We start from the raw sequence: 26,564 nt of genomic DNA, 5'->3' as shown, positions 1-26,564 counted from the left end.
AGTGCTAAGACTAAATGAATCCTTATTGATTAAGCAGTGCAATGCTGGAAAGTTTCAATAAATAACATTCTTCATACTTCGTCTTTTACTCAAATGGGATAAATAGGATGTTTTTCTGTCTTTCCTCTTCCACTTAATTATTGTGTTCTTATCATTTGTTTAACTTCAGACAAAGGATAGTATGTTGAGCCACCCTTATTAAGTCTTACATACTGTATATTGTTTACATTCTGCTGTACAACACATTCCTAAACGGACAAAAAAATAATAGCCAACAAAAAACTCTCAAGTGTAGCATTCAGCCTCTCAAGTCCATGATGTATTTCATTTGCTACGGTCAGAGCAATTTTAACAATGCCTTTCATTTTCTTATAGCCTAAAATGATTTTCTTTCTGTGAGGCCATTCTCCAAAACTTCTCTTCCCTTTTCAGAGTATCATTTGCAATTTAAAGCTAACCTGGTGAGTGTACTCACAATAGGCTTGCCCATAAAATGGTTCAAGGCCTGCCTGCATGCCTAATGAGGTTGATGTTGAGCTATTTAGCTCTTTGTCCTTCCATAATATCTACTTAATGCAGTTCAATGGGAGTGGATTGTTAGAAGCATTAAAGATTCTATTAAGTCTTTACTAAAGCCACTCTATTCTAGTCCAGCTGTATAGTGGCAAGAGCATTAAATTTGAGAATGTAGTGGGAACAAGGGACCTGAAAAAGCACCTATAAAAAAAGGACAAATTTCCTAACCAAGTAAGACCACACTCAATTTAAGACCTGTTACTTTTGTATCTAGATCTAAAGACTTTCTCAATGTGCATCTCACAGCGTTCTGAATTAACTCTAGTTTCCCCATAATGGGTGAACAAGGTACAGTTTAAATCTTCATATATTTTCAAAGCACGTGAGTACATTTTTCCTTCACCACACTATTAAAAACAAATAGCATTATGACTTTAATCTCAGAGAAACTACCAAAATCTTGCAAAGGCCTCCTTTCCGATAACATTTAAATGCAATAGATTTTCCCATTTGCTTAAATACTGTAGTAAGGTCTGCATCAGGAATTCAGAAATATCTGCACTTTGAGGGGAAGATAAACAGTGCTTCTGACAAAAAAGTATTCATTCAATGCCTTGTTTTGCTTAAGGGTTTGTTTTTTTATCAGGTCTGTATGGTGCTAGCCACCAGCACTGAGACCAAAAAAAAAAAAAAAAAAAAAAAAAGAAGAAGGAGTAGAATGGCCAGGATTTCACACAGTTGGCATTGACTTGGCTTGAAGAGGCAAGCACTAAGCTGTCTTTTCAACCATAGTAAAAACCCTCCATCTGGCCACCCTGAAACTCTGTTAGCTTGTTCAACTCGCTGTCGGCTGATTGGGCTTTGTGAAGCAGAAGTAACAACATCAATAGTATAAACCCTTGCCACTTGAGAGTATTACATTTCATTTCATGCTTGACTTAATCAAAACTGGGGAAATGAAATTTACACCTTTTTGATGTTCTTTTCCCTGCTGTTTAAGGAGAAGAATCTTAACCCATTTGATCTTCACATGCACCCAATAAATGACCAAATATGCCAAGCTGCCAAAAGCAGACGGCTGCCAGTTGCCAGTTTATGTCAGGTCACTGTGAGAGAGCTTAATGTAGAAGGTCTTGAGTTTCATACCAAATACTTTGGTTTGCAGCATGGTATTTTGGTTGCAGTGTCAACAGTTTAGCTCCCCTCCCTATTAATATTAATCTATTATAAAGAAAGCAGAAATGTCTTTTTTTTTTTTTTTTTTTTTTTTTTTTTTTTTTTTTTTTTTTTTTTTGTGGAGGGAAATGTATTAGCAGCCGGCTGTTGCGTGACAGTCAGGAAAGAGTGACAGAGATGAAGTGAAGCTGGGTTGGAATTGCTTCTTCAAACTCTTGACATTTGTTCCTTTCTTTCCTGGCTCTGATCTACACGATATACATAGTAGTTGTTGTTGTTTTTCCTTCTAATAACAAGACAGTGCAGCACTGGATTAGAGATTGAGTGAGTGAAAAATGGGACTGGTGATAAGGCTTTCCCTGTGCCTGGGGGGAGGCTCATTAAGTAGGAGATCAGATCGCTACAAAATACATACATGAATAAAACCAACGACTAACAAAGTTCTCTCTGCAACTTGCTGCTGGAGAAAGCATTTGATTCAGCACACTCGGGCCTGGGAGGAGGCTTTGCTGCTCGCTTGGCTGCCGCGTTTGGTCGCGCCACTTGGCCTGGGTGCCCAGCACGGGCGCTGGGGCGGGTGGATCTGCTGTCAGCACCTGCACGGGGCTGGCTCCCGCCGAAAAACGCAGGCAGACACAGTGCAACAGGTCCCTGCCTTCCCCGCCGCCGTCCTGCTCCCTCCAGAGACCTTTCGCCTTTTGTCAAGGGCCCACATTTATGACTTGATGAAAACATTTGTAATAGATCATCAAATACTGATACGTTCTGCGGGACAATATCCCATTTGTTAAATATAAATTAACATTAACACAGATCCCCCGTCGCAGAAAGGCGAAGGGTTTTGACACCTTTTCAGCAGGACAGGCCGGGCCCCAGTGAAGAAAGCCGAGGGCCTGTAAAGGAACTTGTCCCGAATGGTGATCCTCAGGCTCTTGTGTGACAAGGTACATAGTTTCTATTCAAGAACAGGCAGATTATCGGTTACTATAGTTTCCCTAATGCTCAAACGGAGCTGAGGCCTAAGCTGAACAGAATAGGTTAAAAGGTGCCGATGTTTGGGCCTGCGAAACCACATGTTGAGAGTCAGAGACCAAACAACACAAAGAGCACATCTCTCCGGTCTTTGATGTCTTCTCTGAGGGACGCGGAGTGAGAAAAATGTGGCCGTGCCCCCTGGCCCAGCGGCCGGACAATGCGGCAGTGTGGGAGCGCGGGGGCCGCGGGTCTCCGGCGGAGCCCGTCGGCACAGCGAGCAGCAGCCCCGGCCGCCGCCACACACCGCTCCCCTCATCGCTGCCCCATCGCTCCCCTCATCGCTGCCCCATCGCTCCCCTCATCGCTCCCCTCATCGCTGCCCCATCGCTGCCCCATCGCTGCCCTCATCGCTGCCCCAGCGCTCCCCTCATCGCTGCCCCATCGCTCCCCTCATCGCTGCCCTCATCGCTGCCCTCATCGCTGCCCCATCGCTCCCCTCATCGCTGCCCCATCGCTCCCCTCATCGCTGCCCCAGCGCTGCCCTGCGCCCGCGCTGCCGTCTTAAACGCGCGCCAACTTGGGAACTCGAAGCACTAACTTAACTAGACTTCATTTGCTGGTTTCTGCGTTTGTTTCCATTTAGCCTGCTCTCTAGCATTTCCTTTGTGTTGCGTGCTTTAAAAACTCCTCTATAGCACTTCAGCTAGCAGCTTGTTATTTGCCTGCGTGCCTCAGTGTCTGCTCTGAATCCACTGTGGAGTTGGTGCAGCGGCTGCTCTGTGCTTCCTGCAGGAATCACTGATTCTGCTCTTTTTTCCATTTGCAAGTACACAGTGTTTTTAAGCAATTCATATTCACCATAAAAATGTTCCGTGTAGGATATCCCCTGATAGCACAAGTGATGCTTTTGCATTTTTCATAAGCAAGATTAAAATACCCACTCCTTGTGCTCGCGTTGTAGGTCTCCTCTGTTCTGCTGCAACTCAGTTTAGTATTTTAATTTTTTATTAAAACTCTCATAAGCAAGATAAATGTGCATTGACACTAAAGGGAGACTGCCAGCTTTGATAGGTTATATTGCCTCAATTTGCTGCTGCTCTTTAAGTATTCCAGCACTCAATGTCCAAGTATTATGCAAAGCAAAATTAATCAGCACCTGCATCTTTTAAAATAATAGAATTCATGAATTCTAAAGTTTTATCAGCGTTATTGTAATTCTGATTGTCGTCCGTTCTTTATACCATTATAGAAAAATATCTAATTGTAACAACTGTATTCCTATAGTGAACATATTACTTGAATTCAAACCCTAACAATGGCAATAGGATAACTGTCCTTGAATTTGAGCCTTTTGTGATACATCAATAGGCTTACAATGTGCTGAATTAGCAGGCATATTAATGGGCAGATGCAGCACCAGCCCATTCTTTTTACCCAAATCTTCTTATGCAAATACCCCATGAATCCAGTTCAAAGAGCTAGCTTTAAAATGAGCTGCTACACACATTCAGATGGGTCCTTTCACAACTGCAATGGGACTTAGATAGAAAGTGACATGAGAAAAGTTTAGACACTTGTTTTTATAACTGAACATGATCTTGTTATCATAATCTGATACTGGTAACTGGCATGGTCTGGTTGTAGAATTTTAAGCCTTTAACAGAGGGAGATAATCTAGGCCTTTGTGCTACAATGTACTGAATCCTGCACTTGGTGAAAGCTATCAATGAGAATCGCAGTTCATGCTTTTTCAAACAAAACTTTTTCATGGTAAAAGCTTTTATCCTATGATAATTACTTAACTGATTGTAGCGGTGCCTTTAACGTCAGTGAGCTCATAACAAGGATACATAAAAAAGGCTACGCTATTTTAGAATAAATAAATTATCAAATAAACAGTTTTTGTTTGCTTGTTGAACTAAATGATAATGAGGTCATTATTAAAAATGCTAATGCGCGGCAGCATGGCTAGTAAAAGTTAATGTATTTTATGATCTTTCTTTTGTTTGCTGTGTTTCTTGTGATTGTTTCTCATCAACAGCATCTGGACAAGAATGATTTAAATGATTTAATTGCAAATTTAGGAAAACCTGCTGAAGGAAAAGAAGGATAATAGTTTTATGAGATTGATAATGTTGAAGCCCCTTCCTTTGGAGTTAATTTTAAATTTGTCTGCAATTTCAATCAAAGCCTATGGTTTTCTAGGTAGTAGATTGGATTTTTTTGAACTATTTTAAGAAGTCCAAAAGCTGGTGAGAAGGAATTTTGTGTTGGCATTTCCCATACATGCTGACCAAGCTTCGTTAAAGCAATGCTTCCTACAGAATATTCTATAGGAAGCATAAAGACAACCAAGAATCGATTCTCAGCTGGAGCAAATTGGCTTAACTAATTGACTTCTGTGGATCTGATCAACACTGCTTCAGCCTTGGCCAGTGTGCGGAGTTGATAGATGTAGATAATTTAAACTACATGAGATTATTGCAAAAAATGAGAGGGGAAATAATCATCATTGCATTTAGGTAATCATAATGTATATTAGACTAGTCATGTACAGCATTATCACTTGGTTTAGTCTTCATAGGTTTTTTTCTGAAATGAATATTTATACTGTGTTCTGAAGCATTAATGAGGTGATTCTTATACCAAGAACCTTGGTGCAATAGATGAACATAAATGCCGGTGTGTCTCATGCAGTTATTTTTAGACTAATACAAGGATCTCATGTAGGATTTCATGTTCATACTGGTAAAAATATTATGGATTGTGCTTGATAGCCTTTATGGAGGAATGCCTTATGACATAACAGTTCCACATTCTTCTTCTGGACACTTTGTGTTTCAGTGTTAAGTAGCAGCATTATTTTGGGACATAAAACATTTGCCCAAAGCTTTGATTTTTAGTATTGTTTTCTATTTTCTGTAAACCTGCAAGAGAAAACTTATGTGCTGAAAGAACAGTTAATGTATGGGTACATAGAGGGCCTTATTCTGAATTCTGATATATGTAAGTCACCCCTATCTCAGAAATTTATCCATCACTATTGATTTAGCTTTATCACACTTACACTTTGATACTTAACTGCTTGATTATTTCTTTGGCTTGGTTTGGGTTTCTTTGTGGGTTTTGTTTGTTGATTTGTTTGTTTTTGTTTGTCTTGTTTTGGTTTTGTTCTTTTTGGGTTTTTTGCTTTGTGGATGATGCTGAAGTGATCAAATGAAGTTATGTTTTCTTACTCTTTTTGCTGTATCTGGTATTGTTTAATCACAGCTTGGAAAAAGATGTGGAAGGAAATCAGTGAAGGAAAAGCAGTGAAGGTCAAAGGTAATGCAGAAGAGAAGCATAAATGGGATAGAACAGTAAAATGCCTGGAGGACAAACTGCATGGCAGAGCAGTGGAAGGAGAGAAAGATGGGAGATCATCTAAAATGTCAGTATCAGACTGTCAAACTCTATGTTGAGTAAAAGAGGAAAGGAAATTTTGTGTAAATTAATGGCAGATAACACCATCTAGGGAGTAGAACAAATGAAAGGAAACTTAAAAATTCTCAAGGACATGCTACGTACCTGTTATTTTACTGCAGTTCACCAACACAGAGTTCACGTTTCACAATGTCAACAGTAACAGAAGACAAGGTAAAGCAAATTGTACAAGCAAAATTAATTTGAATGAACTTCAATCTCATTAATGTGTCTGTTGGGTTTCAATAATAGAGGACAAAACAGGAGAAGACAAAAATGAAGTGTGTTGTTTTTAGAATTTATTTTTTGAGCAGTGACTGTGAGCATGGTTTTTTTAGGAAAGCAGAATTTTAATATTCTGGCATGAAAATAAAGTCCTTGAGTCCTTTTACTCATGGAACAGATATTCTGTGAAAAAGGAGTTTCATGATGGTAAAGGCTGTCTGCAATTTTATGTCAAATTTTCAGAACATGTTTTAAAAGATGTGCACTCTTTCTGTAAATGAAAACTGGCTAAAATATTTGCAGCCAAATCATATGTGGATATTTTGCAAATTAAATTGAATGTTTTGACAGTTTGAAATAAAACCCTTTCATTTCTAGATGGTGTTTTTCCATAAAAGTGAAATGAATGTATCTCAGAGAGAAAAGGGTTTCAGTATCATTCCTTACACTGCTCTTGTTGACTTTTACGCATTTTTGTACTTTGAGAAACTGGGATAAGTATGTATTTTGGTGATTTGAGGAACTGGATCCTACAATGTTTGAGATAAGCCTTCGTTTGTCCTACAGACAAAGCTGAAATTCATCTCCAAGAGATCCAAATTCTTGATTTTGTCTTTTTGACATCTGGCACTGAAAGAATAGTTTCATGCCTGCTTTTCTATTTCTTTTTGTGCACGGGAGGATTAATTTTTTTTTTTTTAATGCTCATTTTTCATATCTCCTTCCAGGGAACAGTTTGGCATGCTTTGGGCCCTCTGTGCAAACCAGTGTTTTCTAACTACAGGTGTTCACCCAGCAGTAACGTTTCACTGCACTGCATTCCAACCAGAATAAAAAAATGAATTATACTCACAAAATACGCCGATGCTCCCAGTCTTGTGCCTTCATCAGGGATGAAATGTTAGTATACTCTGCTAAATCCAAGTCAATGATAAAAGAATCATGAGAAATATGAATGGAATTGTTTTTCTGCCGGGTGAAGTGCAATGAGGCTTTACTGTTTGATGAACATCTGTAAATACCCTGGATTCCCCCATTGCCTTTGTGCTGTGCAGGTGGTAATGCTGGTGCTTTCTCTTGAACATAACCAGAGTTGTTATCATTACAGTCAGTTTGTTGCAGTCTTAGAGCTTCTCTCTGCTTTTCTTACCTTACAGATATTAGATGTGCAATACCCTATAGCAAATACAACTGCAGCCTGAGTAAATCTCACCTTTTCTTTGTAATTTCAGAACAGAATTTTATAGCAAAGCCTGCATTCCTCCCATTAAAATGCCATCAGGGGGATTTCTATATGCAGGGAACACCTCAGAACTGACTGCCCTCTTCCAAGTCATACAAGAAGTTGGTGATAAGTTTGACAATGCAACCCAAATCATCTTCTTCAGCACGTGGTTCAGCTTCTGTCTTTCACTTATACCTGACAGGTGGAGAGGAAAAGAATTATTTACTTAGAAATAAATAACTTCTGCTTTCTGAGATGTTTATCCTAGTAGCACTAGGGATTTACATGGAAGTGTTAAGCATGGGATCAGATTAAAAGCTATCATGTAACAGTATAGGTTTTTTGCATGGGTATTGGTATAACTTTTGAGTCTGCATGTAAGCACAGTGCTATTTGTGCCTGAGGGATAAAGTAGTAGCAGAGGAGAAGTTCCCTGGATACACTAGCCATTTTCTCTGGGAAATACTTGGCACATGAGGAGAGGAGCTCAATCAGTGATTTAAATATAAGGCAAGTATGATTTCATGAGATCACCATGGCCATGAGGCTTTCTTTGCCTTTCTTTGTGCTCTGGTTTAGTTTGAAATAAGGGTGGAGGTGTTCATAAGTGGTCAGACCCCTTAGAGATAAAAGCACTGGGACAGTAGGTCTGTGTTAGACCCACATCACTATCAGATGTGAGGTCTGGTGCATGAATGCCAGAGTCATAAAATAGCTTGGGTTGGACGAGACCTTAAAGATCACCCAGTTCTAGCACAGTTATCTCAGAAGGTTTAGGGGAATAATTGCTTCACTGCTTGTGATAGCCCTACAGATGCATGGCTTAGTCTACAACTACAAATGCAGAGTGACAGGGAGAAGAAGGGAGATTGGCTTCTTAATCCAGTGTCTCTAAAAGAGGATGGAAAATAAATTTGAACATGTTAAAATAATTCAAATTACTGAAAATACTCTGTTGAGTACTGAAGAACATGTAAAATTATTTCTGCTCCTGAGGCAGCCTATAAATAATATTACTGTATTGGCTGAATCCAAACATAACATATTTTCTCCTTGGCTTTTAAAGCCATTGACAGATACAATAGACACCACAAGCCAACTCTTAATCTTGGGTTTAAGATTTAGATTTGTTCTAGATGTTAGAATTAACCCTGGTTAGAATACATGATAGATTTCTATTCTAGCAGAGAAATATCCCCTCTTCAGAAGAAATCCCCTTCTTAAATAATCTAGTCTGTGACATTCCCTTAATCCCTTTATTTTTCTCGAATTTAGCATAAATACTTCCCTTTCTTGCACCTCCATCCGTTTGTTCTACTTTTTTGCCTTGGTTCCTGTCAATGATGCATGGAGCTCTGTTTTCAGTCAGAAGGGCATTAGCTAAAGCAGTACTTTCCCAGAGTTGGTGCCAGAGAAGTAGACTGAATGTCTTGAGAATGGTGAAAGACATAAATATACAGGGACACATATTGATCTGTATGCATGCAGGAGTGGAGATGGATGGGTGGGTAGATGTACCCTCACACAGATAAATAATACAGCCAGTGAATATACATACACAGCTATTGGAAAAGTCAGAGAATTCTAAAATACTCTCACTAATAGTCTGGTTAATGAATACAAATGCAGTGCAAACTCAAGCAAGCTTAATGCTTACAATGGTTTGTTCCCAGGCATCTACGGAGTGGTAAGGAGGAGAATTAACATAGGATTATCATATTTTACACATAGACATACTTGCCAATCCTTTTAAGAATACTTTAAGGACAGATCTAGTGTCTAAGTATTTGGAAGTAAGAATCACTAAATATAGACTATGCAAACCACTTAGCTATAATTCTTTTCAGTTACTTGCTGTATGACAGAACTGTGTGTTCAGTTGATTTCTGCATAATGAAATAAGCCATTTTAATTTTTAAATGTGGGAAGATAGCAGTTGATATGCTATCCTAAATATTTAAGAAGGTTTCATTTGATTAACTGAAGCCATATTTGGCACTATGAGGAGCTATCCACAACTTTAATACTATCAAAAATTGGATCTGAAAGTGAATGGTAAAAGAGATGTGTGTCTACCTGAGTTTCAGGATTCAGCACCTTTGTAAGACACATTCCACAGATGTTGGAGGTTTTATGCAGGTACAATCACGTATCTATAAAATCCCCCAGCTGCATTATGTAGTTGTCTGACAATGTGGGCTGTGGTTTCACCATCGTTAATATCCGATCTATGTGCTATCAAAGCACTCAAGGTAAATTTGATCTGGCTAAAGGATACTTGGGTTAGCTCCCAACATGCAGTTTGTGCTGGCTGTGGAAGGACAAGCATTGTTTAATCTGGCATTAAGGCTGCTGACACATATTTTTTGAAAGATGGCAGACTGAGATTTTTCCATAATGTGTCTTTGCATCTTGTGACCACAGTGCTTTTTATTTGATATTAATGATCTAAAGCCATGTCTTTAGCAATTGTAAAATGTATTCTCAGATACAGCTCCTGTTAAAAATATATTTTAAAAGCCCTGTTTAAATGTGCTTACTGTTTCTTTTGTTGACTTGGGGAATGCAGTTGCTTTCTTTCTTTATAAATATTACCCAAATAACTTATTTGCATAATTTGTGGGAATACTTTTTAGATATTTTTCCGGGTAGCTTTTGGCATAGGAAAAAAAATAGGTTTAGAACACATGGGTGAGTAGAAAAGTCTTATTTCTTCAAAATTTTTAAACTGTATTGTGGATGAAAGGTTGTTTAGTGATGCTGTGTCTTGAAGGATTTTGCTGTGTCATTTCTCACCTTTCTACCTCTTCAGTGTGAAGGAGAGCAAGAAGGGCAACTAGGAAAGGGCTGAGCCAAACTGCTCAGTGACAATCTAGCAAGGGGCAACAACCACAAGAGCTGCCTTGAGAAGATTCAAAGTGCATGTTAGGAGAAATGTTTCCCCTAGGAAGGTATGGTAGTACTGGAACAGGTTGGCCAAAAGCTCTTGGAACTTGTCAAGGTCTTAACCCTTAAAGTTCACTTTTACTGATATTTCTATGATTGTGTTATTCTGTACCTACATTGCAGAGGTGTCAAAGTAATTTATTCAAGTAGGATTTTCACTGCAGGTGAGTTTTCTTTGTGGGTGAATTTTTTCAGTAGAATTTCAGTAATTTTTCACTGAGGCCATAATTCAGCTGTGAAATAAACTGAGTGGATCTAGTACAAAAGCTGTATATTCTACAACAATCACACTTACCACAGCATAGGGATCATACTAAGTATTAAATGTCCTGTTTTCTTGTTGAAATCCACCGTTAAAACCAATTGTGTATATATGCTTGAAAGTCCCTTTTTATTATGGGCATCCTATGAGCCTTATTAAGCAAAACAAACCCTGAAAGTACAACAGAGTGGTTCCTACCCTTTCAGCAGCAGGACCAGTCTGAAATTTGGTATTATTTCCCATGTTAAACCTCAGTGTTTAGCTTTAAAATTCTTTATTGATAATTTGAAAATATTTTGAAAGGTAATGAACACCATACAGGGTCAGACCAGATGTCCTTCTGTTGTGTCCTGCTATCTGACTCCAGCTAGCAGTGACTGCTTATCAGTGTAGGAGTGATGCATCATCCTTTCCTTGGTATATCTTTCCAACAATCAGTGATTCACTCTTTGCTGAACTAGGTGTGATCTGAGAAAGCATCTCACAGCAGCATTCAGCACTTTGCATGTTTAAACCCATCGAAACATAGTATTAATTATGGTGGTGCATCTAATGCTGCTGTCATTATCCTCTGATGGATTTTTCCAGAAGACTCAGCCACCAGATGTTCATTTGGTCAGTTTCCAAGAGAAATATGCTCCTCTATACATCTTTCATTTGGTATTTAGTGACGTACTCACAGCAATGTTCATGCAATTAAAAATATTTTGGTTGGGTTTGTTTTTTTGTTGGGGTTTTTCTTATGTTTTGTTTTGTTTAATTTTGTTTTTTGGGGGCTTTTTACAGGGGGTGGTGTTAACACAACAATGAGGTCAACTGTGTTTACAGAAATTGCATCAGGCAATGACTCAGTTTTGGTCTTTCTTCAGCTGCTCTGAGTTCTCACCCAAATGTTTTTTAATGGTTTTGGTCACTTTTGATTTATGGGGACACGATTAAATAAGGAAACTGCAGCAGCAGAAAGTATCTGCTGCTACTGGGGAAGCCCAAGCCCTGGAAGCTGGAGGATGCTGCCTCTGCAGCAGATCAACCTAACTGTAGCAAAGGTCATCCTCTAATGGAAAGGAAAACAAAAATAAAACACTCCCATTCCACCATGAGGAGATACTGAGCTACCAGGGGGAGGAAGAACTCCTGTAATATACTGCTGTACAGATCTTTATGGTCCTTTGCTTCTCTTTCCTCCCACAGCCAAATTACAGAGTCTGTTGGTCCTGTGATGGCCTGAGCATTCATGAGATGAGCTGTTGCTCAGCCTCTGTCCTCAGTGCGATCCAGGACCCACACTGCTCAGTGGTGGATCCCCCCAGTCCTTGTTTCCTTCTGTGATACCAGCTCATCCCCTACAATGGGCAACCTTCAGCCAGAGGTCTGTGAATGGTAGTCTGTTCAATTCAGTCTGGAGAGCTCAAGAGAAGCTTTGTTGTGGATAGAGACACAAGAATGGCCCATCTCCAGCCATGCTCTTCCTTTTTGATGTCACTGGTATGTCATAGCCACTGATGAACTCTGAATTTTCCTGATTTCCAGGTATGGCGCTGCTCTTCCTCCACTGTTCCTTCATGGCATGCAGACAGCTGAGTGCTGTGTAGTTCACACCAGATGAAGGAATCCTTTCAGGAAATCCCCAGTTCAAATGACAGGAACAATTGATTTGCAGTATGGAGGGCCAGAACATCACACTTTTATTGTCAAGGAGGCATCTCTCTTGAGATGTTTCTTATTTTTCCCCTTTATTGTTCAATTATCTTTCATTTTTTATAACGACAGTATTTAAATACACGCCTTAGAATTTCCAGTGTTGTATGGCTATGGTCTTGTGAGGGTTTTTTTTCAGGCAATCTTTGTAGAGAAGTCTTTTCTATTTACTTGGAATACTTAGTCTTGGGCAGGTGAACCTTTGCTGTGTGGGTCCAGGATTTCAATTAAATTTTTTCATTTCCTTTTTGTGAAAATTCTGTGGTCAAACAAACGTTATTTGCAGAGTAAGGCTGATCTGTTTTTCTGTTGCATGACCCCAGTATTGGGCAACATTACTGTTGCTCTTGTTTAATACCGCAGTGCCTGTGTTCAAGTCAGGGAAACAGAAAGAAGTGCTTGGGCATGTTTAGGGATGTGTGCGCAGCGAAATTTCTATGTGTAATGAAATGAGAAACACCCTATTTTAAGTTTGCATATGCATTGCAGGGTACAGGAAAAAGGGACTCCTCACTGATAACTGGGAGTTAACTGAGATAACTGTTGTTGCATGGTTAAAACAGAATACCAAATCACACTCCTTGTTCTCATTAAAAGGCTGCTATTTCACAACCTCAGCCACAGTTGTTACTAATCTGGTGCATTTCTCTCATAGTTCTCATCTTTGCTTTCTATAACTCTGGATCTTCCATAATGCTAGTGATTAGTATGCAAAATTTCTCTGTCTTTGGAGCTAAAGATATACTCCTGAGTATTGTCATCAGTTATAGCTTTGGTGTTCTCTTCAGCATAAAATCTCTTCAAAATAAAATCCCTAGCTAATTTCTCACCCTGTAATTAAGGGCCTAAAGTAAAGAAGCTAACTAAAGGAAGCATGTGAACTGTGAGACACCATTTTTAAAAATAATTTTTGCCAGTACCACTTATTTCAGCTTTAAGACAAAAAAAAAGCTGTACAATACACGTGTGTATTTTCTGTCCACATACATTTCACTACTCTAAATTAAAAGCCCTAAAAATGAAAACGTCCAGGTGCATTGGTTATAAATGAGGAGCTGACTCAGTGTCTGCTATGGCCATTAATGAACCTCTCCTACACTGCCTAATCATCTTGATTGCCTTATTGAATGAAACATGTGACGCAAACCTTGTACAAAATCTCGGTGCTTCTGAGGCACTCACTTTAGCTCTTTGTACTGTAAATGGTGATTTACTTTTGGCACCTCTTCAAATGGCAGCTCTTTACATTTGTGGTCTTCAGTTGAATCTTCTACCTATACACTCAGTTTCCCAGAGCACCAATTATCTTCAAGTCTTTAATGTCCCAGCAGGTGTTAGTATCAGGAAAGTCATGCCTTGGTCAACATACTATTTTGCCTGTCAACATGAGGTCAACATACTTCCCTCAAGAAAGGATTGGCTGAAGTATAAAACAGCTGCAATTGTTCCTACTTCCATAGCCTTCTGAAAAAAGGATCAGCATGGTTCTAGCCAAAACAGTCATTATCTCTGCTTAATAAATGTTCTGGGTTTAATGGAAATGTAGAAGGCTGCTTAATAAAGCCTTTATTAGTAAACACTCCATAGTTAAATCATCCTAAAGTTAGTTTGTTAGACTGTTTAAACTAAGGCTGTGGTACTATTGTGTATCTAGTGAAGATACAGTATTATCCTGCAGCCCTTCAAATTGTGAGAGTACTATAGGCTTCCTGTTGATGTTTGCAGTCTCAGGAAAAAGCTGAAGTTTACAATGGCAATGGAAAGGGAAATGATTAAATAAGCTTTAGGAACTAAACTACTCTTCCTTCTTCAAACAGATCCTTCTGGACATGGCTAGAAAGACATGGAGTACAATGGTGAGGAAGTCTACTAAACTCAAACTTCTGGTGTTCTCATACTTGTTACTGGCTATCGACATACTTAGTGGAACTTATTCATGCTTGTTGAAAATTGAGACTGTTAACTAGGAATTAACTGCATTTTTAACAACTTGTTGTTTCTAGTATTCTGGTTTGTCTTGGTTTAAGGGACAGAATTGTGCAAATTATTGCACAACTGATGAAGCACATTTATCTGAGGATTATTCCTTTAATGGGCTAGGCAGTTAATGCTTTTAAATTGCAAACTTTTACTATAGGCATTCAATGTTTTCAAATGCATGCCTTTATTCTTTATTCTTTATTCTTTCATTTTAGATCTTCCTGAAGAAGGTGGTAGCTACTTTTGCAGATATGCATCAAAGTATTTGGCTTGGCTTTCCATCATAGTTCTTCTGCTTCTGTATCCCCATTCTGTATCCCCATTTTGACATAGTGCACCCATGAGGTGCCAATGTGGAGAGCTCTCATAGCTTATCAGATGTCTTGGAGAGGACAATCTATAGGAATGTTTTTTCTTATCAACAGTGTTCCCATTTCCAAAGATCAACACATTTTGTGGCAAGAAGGTGGGTTGTGCATGGAAGCCCCAATCAGGAATTGGGTTTAGTACATACCTGTCATCCTTCAAGAGGCTGCAATGTCAGTAAAGCATGGGGAGAGGAAAGTAACAGACATTGAGTACAGTGGTGAGCCATGCAGAGCACAGAAATGGTGTTAGAGAGACACAAAATTAAGCGGACAAAGCAATACCAAACTCAAAAACAATAGAAGAGGAGAAAAAGAGAATTAGGGGAGGGAGAGGACAGGGAAAAGGAAAGTAAGATACAAAATGAAAACAATAGGAGGAGCAACATGAGCACCATAAATAGGGGAAAATAACACTGGACTGAAAACTGTGTTGTCTGGAGATATCCATGATACAGCTAAAGCATAACTGAAACATTTGTATTCTTGAGTTCCGGGTAGATTTCTAAACTGCTTCTTAAATGCTTTAAAATGTTACATACATTTGATGCAGTTGGATGAAAATGGGATTTTATTTTGATACACATTTCGTTTTCTTTCCTAATGTTACAATATACACAGAAGAAGAATAGGATGTGTATTAGTTCAACAGGAACTCAAGACAACTTGTTTTATATGAGCAAGGGTGTTAGGTATTGTGAACTATAAAAACATTCCATTGTTAGACAAGAAGAGTTAAATGTATCGCTTTTAGCAATCTTCCAAATTAAACAGCCAGGCTTTGCTCTTCCCTCTGTCAATATGACATCATTTTGTTTATACTGAAAAGACAGTTTTAGAGGTTCATCTTGAGTTGGAACATGTTATTTAGTGTGGCAAGAATTCATAAAACGTTCATAGAAGTTTTAACATTTGTCTCACTAAGAGAAAGTCAAAACAAACATTTTCAGGCATATAAACCATATACTTTGAACATTGCTCCTGGTTCTGCATTTCTAGAGGGTTTTTTGTTTGTTTCCCTGGTTCTGCATTTCTAGAGGGTTTTTTGTTTGTTTCATTTGGGGTGGTATTTTTTTTTGCTGAAAACACAAAATCATTAATCACATACATTAATACACAAGGGGGGAAATGTTTGAGGAAGAAGGCGTAGACCTGTACAAGAGGGTTGTCTACATTCTGTGTTTATTCCAGTGAGGAACTTCTGTCACTCAGTACATCAATATGTTCTATTTAAGTTTAGTACTGCAGTTTCTTTAAAGAAGGCTGTTAACAATCACAGTCACGTGAGGACTGGATGAAGTGGATTACGTTTTCATTTTGTTTTTTCCTGATAGAAGTTTCTGGTCATTTTGTCTTGTTCTGCTGGAACCCAAGTGCCTCTGAAGGCTGCCATTAGTGTTGGGATAGTGAGAGCCGTCCATCTGGACACAGCTGCCATGGCACCACTTTTTAAGGTGCTCTACAGAGGTTAAAGCATAAAGTACTCATGTAGCTGGAGCTTTAGGTGGCATCTTAATGTCTTTGGGAAGCAGGCAAACCCAGCTCCACACATGTGAGCTATAAAAGGGATGATGTGAGGATGATGTCGTGGTGTTTGGTAATGGTAACCAGTAAGGCAGTGAAGTCTTTTCTAAAAGTATCGCATTGCAGCGTGAAGCTTCCTGGCGTGATGTCAGGCAGCTCTCATGAACCCCGACCGCTCCACAGCAGCTATGGTTATTCTTAGAGACACTTCCTATTCCTTAGGAAAAGCTACTGTGTGAGGCTTAGCTGGCTTTTATCTTTAGAAGTGAGCATTTAAATGTTGGACTAATTTGTAGCTCGTTCGCAGCTCAGCTGCAGCCCTGCCAGCTGCGCTGGGATCAGTGACAAGCCTTTCTTCCGCCTCCAGAGCACACTTGCAGACAGATCCAGGCCCTAGAAGCACATTGCCCTAGAGGCAACTCGACTTTTTCATAGGCATGTAGCTGCCTGAGGGAATTTTCCAGAACAAGTAGCATATTAGGCGTTCCCTAGCAAAGAAAGACCTTACACACAGGTAGTAACCTTGCTGGCTTCAAGAGTGTTGGATTGGTACTGCTGGGGACACACTCTTCTGTTTGGAGATGGAGAGGGACTGTGATGTTAAGTATTGCCCCACCTGGGCCATTCGTCTTAGAGACAGAGGTGCGAGCTGCCCAGCCAGGTGGCAGAAGGGGATGAGGAAAAACCTCTGTCCTCTTAAGGGATGTTGATTCAGAATGGCAGGAGCAATATGTATTTCACTAAAGCATCTTCTCTCTTGGATTGTCACCCATGAGCCTATGGCAGCATTCTTGCAAGACTTAGCAGAGCGGCTGAATTAGAGACAGCCTCTCTTGTGTGTTACATCACAAGGGAAAAAAAGTTATTTTTTGGGTGGAGATCAGAAAATTAGTTAATGAGGTAAGAATTAGTAATAACTACACTGGGAGGCATCTGGCTGTGCAGCTTAGCAGTTGTTTGGCAGTATGGAGCATCATCATTCCCACATTTTCAGAAGCCTGTTGTACTCTTCATTCTTGTCTCACCAATCTCTTCTGGTTTTGTTTTCCCTCATAGATTTGGATAGTTAATCTGATAGTTACAATCTAATAAATAATAAATACTCTTAGCTGGAAGCCTAGCAGCCTCCTCTTGGTCAGGCTGGTGGCAGATTTGACCTCTATTTTGCAGAAGTGTGCAGTGGCAGCTGGGCAAGGCCTGGAGCAGCAGTTCCAGGCACAGGCCTCCACAAGTTGTGATACCTTGGCTGGCAGGGAGCAGGAGAAGACAGTCGTCCATTCCTGACCTGTCAATGGGGTGAGACACCATCGTGTCAGTTTTACATCATTGCAAAAATAAATAAATCTTATTTTCATGGTTGCATGTTCATATGAGGCTCTCCATCCGAGGGAACAGAAATGAACTAACCCCACCTGACACAATCCATTTAGCCTCTACAGTAAGCAAAGATATATTTAAGAGAATATTTTTTTTGTTTCCTTTTTTTCTTTCCTTTTTTTAGTTCAGGAGATTTCTCCTTGTTTACATCACTGTTAAATTTAGTCCATCTTGTAGGCACAAAATGCTACTTTTCCATGCCATTCTTCTTTTAAGATCCAAGGAAGTGTGAAGGAGTAAAAACAACCAATTGTTAACCACGGTTAACATGAGCTGCTGAAGTGATTCTATTAGCTCATGATAACTGCCCAGATGCTCCAAGTGCTGGGGTCTCGCCGCCGGCTGGCGATTCCCATAGCAGGCGTCAGTAACAGATAGTGTGAGAAAAAGAAACTTGATCCTGCCTCTTCTAAAAGAGAGTAAAATATACACTCAGCAGGGATGAGAATATCCTAGAAACAAACAGCAGGGAGCTGAAACAAGGAAGAAACAGAGCAGGAAATGGAGCTACAATTCTGATTTCATCAGATTAGCGGAAGCTGAACAGAGGAGAAACCAAAGGATTTCTGTGAAAGTGGGAGTGCACTGTGTTGGATTCACCCTTGACCAGTAAACCCAGTTTTCACACTGGATCTGTGTGAAAGAGCAGGAGAGGCATTTTTCTTTTCTAAGCTTTCATATTTTCAACATGAGGACAGTTTTTTTAAACTAAGAAACTGATCTTTAGAACTGAACCTGACCAAAAAAAAAGTTGTTTGCTAAACAGATTCAGTTTTATTAATATCTTTGTTCATTCCTAGACAATGTTTTTGAACTATGTTTTTTTATTGAAATGTGGTTCTGGCATTTCTGTTGTGACTCTTCTTGGCTTTTATTGAATATTGCCATTCAAGTGCAACAAAACCAGAACTAACTGAATGGGTATTTAAAAGCATATTGCTCTTCATTAAATGGAAACTTCAAAAACTTGGGGTTGAACTGGGTGAGATTCACCCTGGACAATAAATACATTATATCTACTTCATGTTTTCAGCAAATTTTTATTCTGTTGCTAACAAAATTAATTTGGTTTTCAAAATGAGGAAAGGAGGTGGAAGTTATGTGAGTGTAGGAACAATGGGTATCCTGGAAGAGCCTTGAATTGGCAGGTGGAGCGGAGTGAATCATGAGATGGAAAGGAAAGGGAGATTACTCTTTAAGGAGTCATGTTAACCTGAAGTGATTAAAATGTGAGGCCTTGTAGGAGCTGATTTTTCATTTCTCCAGAAAGCAGGGCTTGTAAGAAAAACTCAGAAAAGGAATCAAAATAACAGAAGACTCTCTGTATTACTATGTCACGGGTTTCAGGAACTTGGCAAAGTCAATCTCCCTCAATAAAAGATGGAAATTGTTCCTTAGGATGTTTGATTAAAGAGAAGATTGGGAAATATTTAAATATAATTTAAAGTGATTTAATGAAAAACAATATTTGAAAAAAAGGTTTAATTTCCCTGAAAATAAATCACAGCTAAGGAGGACAAACTTTCCATGTAAATCCAGTGATTTGGAGCACTGTGCCTGGAAGGGGAGTTCAGATGCAGTGCATCTGTCACAGCCTCAGAGCGCTGGCCCTGCTGGCTCTTGGGCTGGAAGTGCAGGCAGGACTTGTGCCCTGCTGCATCTGCTGAGCTGTACAGGACTGGAACAATATTACAGGCAAGCAAGACTTTCATTTTGCCTGGAAAAACAAGGAATCTGAGTGCTGAATAGGGAATATGATCAGTGCTACTGAAGAAGCATTTGCTTTAAGAATGATTTCTTAGACTTGGTTACTTTTCTCCCCATTTTTATGTTATTCTTTTAGTTCTTTGGTTTAGAGTACTCTTTTTTCCTGGCCTCCAATGTCCATAAGAGATGTATAAAAACTGTACATAAAATGTACAAAATAATTTTAGAATTTTTTTTTTTTTTACTTTTGGAGAAGCTTATTTAAACATTAAATATTTTGAAACATATTTCAACAAGATATATATGTAAGCAAAATATTAAATATTTTTAAAAGAGAATATATTACTTTTTATATTTTATAGACCTAATGGACACAATATTCACAAAGGCTTTTTGTGGGTTGGAGATGGATTCTGGCTTTGCTGAGCTCAGGAGTCACCTCTGAGCAGATGCTCTTGGCTGTTCCTTTGGCTGTGTTCAATCTGCTGGTGTTCCAAAACTCTGAGAACACCTGCTCTTTGCACTTCTGTGAATGTTTTAGGCAATGTGTTTATTGTTTTGGAACAAAGATAGGAAAGGGAATTCTTTTTCTAACAGCTTCACAGAACAGTAGATTCGCAGCCACTTACAGATAGGGAACTCAGACAAATAAGGGGCAGACTGTGTCCAGGTGCCACTGCAGGGTAGAAGACACTATTCTACCTTTCCTTCTTTCAAAAAAAAAGCAGAATAAATCAGGCAAGCAAGAAGTAGGCCAGGAGAGTTGTGCTATCAGCACCCTCCAACTGCTGGTGTCGAGCAAACCAGCTTGGATCTCTGTGCAGCTCTGTACTGTGTCGATGCATTTCTGCAGTCATCAACTACAGCTAAGCTCCAGTTCCTGCATCCACAGCAGCCTCCTAACTTCCCAACAGTCTTATTTGTCTCCTGTCTTGTTTTAGGCAGTCTGATCTATTTAAGGGAATAAATACCTGTTGAAGTTTTTAGCCTTAAATAGCTCACATTTAAATACAACGAGGGAGGCCAAGCTTAAACACAAGAAAACAATTTGTGTGGTAATATGCAGTATTTAAAAAGAAACCTGCAGTGTGTAATTCTTCACCATGCAGAAGCTGGGTAGAACTTTCTACTTCTCAGAAATGTGAAATTAGTTCACGTCTTTTCTTGCTTTTATGGTATTGCCAATTATGCAGTGCACCATAAGCCCCGTGTCCTAAATTTCTTGATTCATGTCTAAACATTGCTTGTATTAGCTGTACCCTAATTAATCCTTTTGTGACACAAGTCTAATTTGCCCAGCATGCTTTTCTTTGCCAGGAGTGGAAGCACCAAATCTGCTGATGCCAAAGAGGTAACGTGTATTTAACATGCATCAGCGCTTGCTCTCCCTTTTACAATTGCTGATCCTCCTCCACTTAATAATGCACTACTAAGTTAAGGTTATACATAGCTCAAGCAGTGCTAACTATCAGGGTGTGTGGTTATTCCATAATAACCACATTTTAGGGTGTGTTTCAATTTTACAGGCCAGTCATTTACTTCAAATTACTTTGTCATTTCTTAAAGTCATTGTGTAATTTCATTATGAAAGGAAAAGAAAAAATATAATTTGATTTTTAAAGATGCATTAAATAACACTAATTATAATGCTTAACTTTTAGCACGTTTTTCATCCTCAGTGCTTTATAGCCAGTTTGCTAATTAATTTTTACAACATTCTTGTGATGAGCAACTAGCTGTACTTCTGCCCGAAAGTCAGGAATGCTGAGGCAGGGAAGCTGAGTGGTTTGCCCAGGATTACAGTGATTTGCCCAGGAGATGGTTTTAGAGTCAATATGAGTATTTGGTTGTTTCAGACTGCCAGGTCACGCACTCATAAATCTTTCTTTCCCTCAAACCATGTACTCTCAATAATTATTTTATATTTAAAACAGAGAAGAACAGAGCCTTAAAATGGCACAAGTCACCCCTGTGATCTACAGAATTCTGACTGTGTAAAGGAAGATTTGTTTTTAAACACCTCCACTTGAAAAATGAAACTCTTTTACTCCACTAATCTTTGGAGGCAGCAAAAATTCACGTAAATGTTCACCAGTTCTTTTCTTGAAGTTTCATTACTAATTAGTGGTTGTGAGGCAGTAATCCATGCTCCCATTACCTCCTTTAAGGCCTTTTCAAGCTTCAATCTAACTACTAGCTCTCAGCCTGTGATTAAATTTCTGAGCTGCCTTTAGTCCCAGGAGCGTTCAGCACAGTAAAAGAAATGTCTTCAGCTGCAGCCTTCTAACAGGGTAGGAAAAGGGAAGAGGTGTTTCTTCTGCCATTTGTAAAGATACCATCCTTAACAGGGAAGAGAAAGGAGAAGTAGTAAACAGAAGGTGAAATGTCTGAAATGGGAGTCACTGGATGCTGGGGATTTCTGAAACAGCAGCCCATCATATTTAGGCAAACATGCTAAGTTGGAAGCCTTTTTAAAATCACCTTCTTCAGATACCAATTGAAGAACAGCTTACTGGAACAGTTTTATCAATATTGTTAATTTTCTTGGAGTGGTTATAATACTGTGGTATATATGTATATGTATACAAATATGTATATATTTGTGTATATAGAGCATCTGTGTAGCATTACATTCCAATATTGCAGTATAATATAATGTATCTAGAAAATCAAGTGCTTTGTAAGGCTTAATTTCTATATATTTTAAAAAAATATGAAAATGTGTCTTTGACATGCAAGAGTTTAACAATCCTGAAAGACAAGTTAGAACTACTCAAAACTTTAAAATTCGTGTGTTTGACAGTGTTGTGAATGTATTTATTTTCAGAATGTGGAGCGGGTAATATAATACCCATATTTATTGCAGCTGGATCATTTTCACCTCCTCAATCTTTCTTGTTTGTTGATTGTGACTTTGGTTCTAGCACTGAGGGCATTCAAACTGAATCCTCCTGTTTCCCTAAACTTTAAAGTTAATTACTCTTAAGCTTCCAGTGCAGTTATCTTTGACTTAGGTATTATGTTAGCACTGCAGATACTATATAATCATTTAAAAGGACCTGTAATTTTCCCAAAGGTCCTAATCCTCCCATGGGATCATGTTGCAACACTTAACTAACATGCTGTAGTTGGGTTCAGAAGAGCTTCATGCAACAGCAAGGTCTGAGACAAGCCTCCTTTGGGAGCACAACCTTCAAAAGGCAAGGATTTGGTATTGATAGTTTGGGGACTTTTTTCTTAGGGCTTTGTCACCAATGGTAATTTGTGACAATATGAACTTCAAGGGCTTTATGGTAAGATAAAATGAAAATCATTAAATATTGGTGCTACTGACTTGCTTAAAGACTGTATTTGATGTTTATTTGCCATAAACCAGAAGAAATATTTATTTAATAGCATAATCTCAAAGGCTGATGCTGTCTCCATGAGAGTTCAAATAGAGCCTCTGCAGAGGCTACCTGGTTGAAATCTGCTCAACCAACATTTCTTTAAAAACCCTGCTTAGCATAGCTCAGTTTCTGGCCTGCCCTACAAAATTGCAGTCTCCAGTAAAGTTAAAGGATGATTCATGTACCTAGAGAAGGAATTGAATATTCAAGTCACTTGTCAGGCTGGCAGGTTTAAATTATATAACAGGAAGCTTTCTATTCATATGTAATGTAACTGAATCACCACTTCTTTATTGATAATTCATTATATGTTGCTACTATCACTCTGCAGCTCTGAAATGCTTTTTGCTATAATGATTTTATACCATACCAGTATAATGGCCTTCTGACTGTGTCAATCAGCTCTACTTGCGTGTACAGTAATATTATTCTGCAATCTGTCTTGGGAGAATGCTTAAAAGCTTTCTCTCATTTTGTCCATTTAACTCATGTATTATCTGAGTTTTTACATTAAATGGCCATACTTAATATCCCATGACATGTCACCTATTTTCTAGGGAGGATACTGATACAGTACTTACCAAATCCAGGATCTATACTAATCAAATTACACCTGCCCACCTCAGCCAAGAGCAGTTAGTTCAGTGCATCAGCATTTAATCTGTAGGAAGAACTTATGAGGAGGAACAAAAACAATGAGAACTGTAGTTGGCTAAATGTAGTCATGGTTAATGCAATTTGTTTTGTGAGGAGGGATTAGAAGAGATTGAAATCAAACTGAGGCACGGGGTCAATTTAGATACAGATTTGTTGCCAGAACTCAGCTTATATTGGTTGCACATTTATAAAGACAAGGTCTAATCTGGCAAATATTTATGCAATTTCAGTTATGCACTTTGTTCATTCTGCAAAATGAGACTTGGCTGTAAAATTAAATGTGTGTGCAAAAGCAACAAACTGTCAGACTTTAAGAGAGTTCAGGTGAAGTGTAGATAACAATCATTCTTTTGCACTGAAAGACTGCATAGAAGTCTCAAATACTTGCTCTAAACCCCTTTCACAGTCAGGTTAATGTACTCAAAATTTTAAGACTTGAAATGCCAGCTGCTGAACACAAAATCCTACTTTGGAACCAGTGCCAAGGCATTTAATCTGTTTGACTTAGACATTTTCCCTAAAAATACTGGATACACTTAAATCTCATTTGTTGCTTGATTCAGTCAATGCCATGGTGTAACTGACTTCTATGTTAAAGAATAAAAGACTCTATTTACCTAACAGTTTGAAAATTTAATGTTTCAAGGGCAGCGGGTGTCCATTTATGTGGACACCTGGCGTATGATGTGCCAACTACTCTGCATATGAGAACTTCAGACAAAGTTCATGCAGCCAACGTCCAAGTACAGGCAGAATTCATCTGCTCAGCCACACAAGAATGGCAAGGTGGAGAAGCAATGGTATAATTAGGCCCCAGCCTTATTAACTCATAGGACAATAAATTGTACCTTTTCCATTATTATTCATTCCTCAGTCCATTTTTAAGCCAGCTTTCTTTGGGAATTGGATATTCCTGCCTGAATACTTGCAGCTGTCAGTGGAAGGGACTTTCAGTTAACCATATAAAAGTGCAGGAAAAGGTCCTAAGCAGGCAAGGATATATGTATTTTTCTGAATTGTGAAAGGGAATATGCATAACAACATTTAAGCAAATGGCTTTTATTGCTTTTGCTAGCAGAATGACACTCCTTGGGGCCTGCGTGCACCAGCACGTTGGCAGCAATCATAATGAATGTCTTGTACTAGTGTACATTAGGTGGGGGGAAAAAACATAAGCAAACTCAGTTCTGTGTTTATAAGTCAAGAAATTAACATAGAAACCTCTTATGCTTTGTTTTGCCACTGTTCCCTCCCTTGTGTTAGCCAGCCAGCCTTGCTTTTCTAACCCTTCACAGGATGTCAGAAGCTCTTGGCACATAGGACTGGGTGATACAGGCAACATCACGTCTTGGCTCCTTACCTTGTCCTAGGCTGGGTTTTTGTTTTCACCTGGGCACAAAATTCAACCAAAATGATTTTGATTTCCTCCAGCAGTAGCAAGGACAGCACTGAATAGACACAGCACCCTTCTCTTTGTAGGCTGACAGTGGTTTGCAGAAGTGAGCAAGTTTCCTTCCCTGTGACCCTGGAAGCTCGGTACATGATTTATAAATCCTCAGAAGGCTGTAGCTAGACAAAAGTATAAAGTTTAGTGAACATGGACAGCTGGTTGTATTGGGTATCCCAAATCCATCTGCAGGGTCTCTTGTGGCTACTTTTTACCTCGTGCCTGAGGATGGTGGGACCTGCCACCAGCCTTTTCCCAACACTGCGCTGAACCAATGCAGAGCCTCAAATCACAAAATACAATGTGTCTTCTGCTTCTAAATTACACTGTAATTAGTAATTTTATAGGTTTGTTTTAACATACAGTTTGTTAAATTGACGGGATATTAGTATAACTAATAACACAAAAAGGAAGTAATTCTTCCTTATTGCCGTGTTAAAAGTTAAAATGCAGAATAAAGGGATAAAGAACTCTGGGCAAAAAGTTCTTAGGAAAAGGAATATTGGTTTTCTTTGACTGTGTTTGTTTTTTAATTCAATAGAAATAAACAGTTACCATGGCAACTGTCATATCACAGGCAAGGCGAGAAGCAAGGAAGATGCAGTGCACTTACCAATTAGCAGAATGAGTTTTAGGACTTCTAAAGAGACATTTTGCCTGCTGACATTAAGATACATTGCAACTTGGCCTTCAAGGGAAGTTAGAGTTTGCTTCTGTACATCCTTTTGGCAGCTGCATTAGCCACTGCTTCTTGATACTGGACCCCTCTTGGTGGAGCCCTCCCCTCTGGAGGTTCTTACTGCTCCATGGGCAGCCAGCAGCTCCCAGGGCTGCCGTGGGGAGGACACCCTGTCCACAAGGATGGTGTCTCAGGCACGGCAGTCACCGCTCACCAGAAGGTCAGGAGGAATCATAAATGATGATCTTGTGACACCCAAGATGCTTAAAACACATGGATAGTGTTAATTAATCCTTCTAATAGCCTGGTGAGATAGGCAAGCATTATTACCCTAGAATTTATTTACTTTTTTTTCCTATTTTTAATACATAGGGCAGCTGAAGTTTCTTTAAGTGTTTTCAGCATCAGGGAGAAGCAGAAGTAAATAGTCTCTGTTTTCCAGCCCTGTGTCCTGGCTACTATTCAGCTCTCCTAGGTCTTGTTTGCTGAACTTCTCTCATATCCATTACTACTACTACTACTATTATTATTATTATTATTATTTTTGTTGTTGTTAGAATACTGTTAGTATGGTCTTGAAAATGCAAAATGCTGTAGTGCACCAGAGGTTGTTTCCTTTTTGTTTTACTCTTTGTTTTAAAGGATTTGGAAATACAGCAGCACAGCAGCTCTCACAAATATAGAAATTATAATAATATATATTCCTCATTTTCAAGGGTTGGGGTTTTCTTCCCTCTTTTTATATTTTCTTTCAGGATGAAGGGTGTTTTCGTTGTTCTGCAGGCAGTCTATATATGTGTAAAATTATCCTCATATTGCAGGGTAGTTCAGAGTGCCATGTTTAATCTGTGTATCCATGTGTTGTATAATTTCCACATACACATGCATGCACATATGCACATAAACTTTAATTTTTTGCATATATATTTAGTTGTATATATGATCATACAAATA

At 38.9% G+C, this 26,564-nt stretch overlaps 1 long non-coding RNA gene across 1 annotated transcript in view; it reads left to right on the top strand.

The window, feature by feature from the left end:
* The first annotated feature begins 2,282 nt into the window (after window positions 1-2,282).
* Window positions 2,283-26,564, top strand: part of LOC137481192 (uncharacterized) — a 29,649-nt gene continuing 5,367 nt past the window's right edge. The window contains exon 1 of the long non-coding RNA XR_011003388.1: window positions 2,283-2,636. This is a non-coding gene — a long non-coding RNA (uncharacterized lncRNA). The remainder of the gene's footprint in view (window positions 2,637-26,564) is intronic.

The sequence above is a fragment of the Anomalospiza imberbis genome, chromosome 12 (genome assembly GCF_031753505.1).
Source record: "Anomalospiza imberbis isolate Cuckoo-Finch-1a 21T00152 chromosome 12, ASM3175350v1, whole genome shotgun sequence".
In the NCBI taxonomy this organism is placed as follows: Eukaryota; Metazoa; Chordata; class Aves; order Passeriformes; family Viduidae; genus Anomalospiza; species Anomalospiza imberbis.
This window is presented reverse-complemented; position numbering and strand designations above follow the sequence as displayed.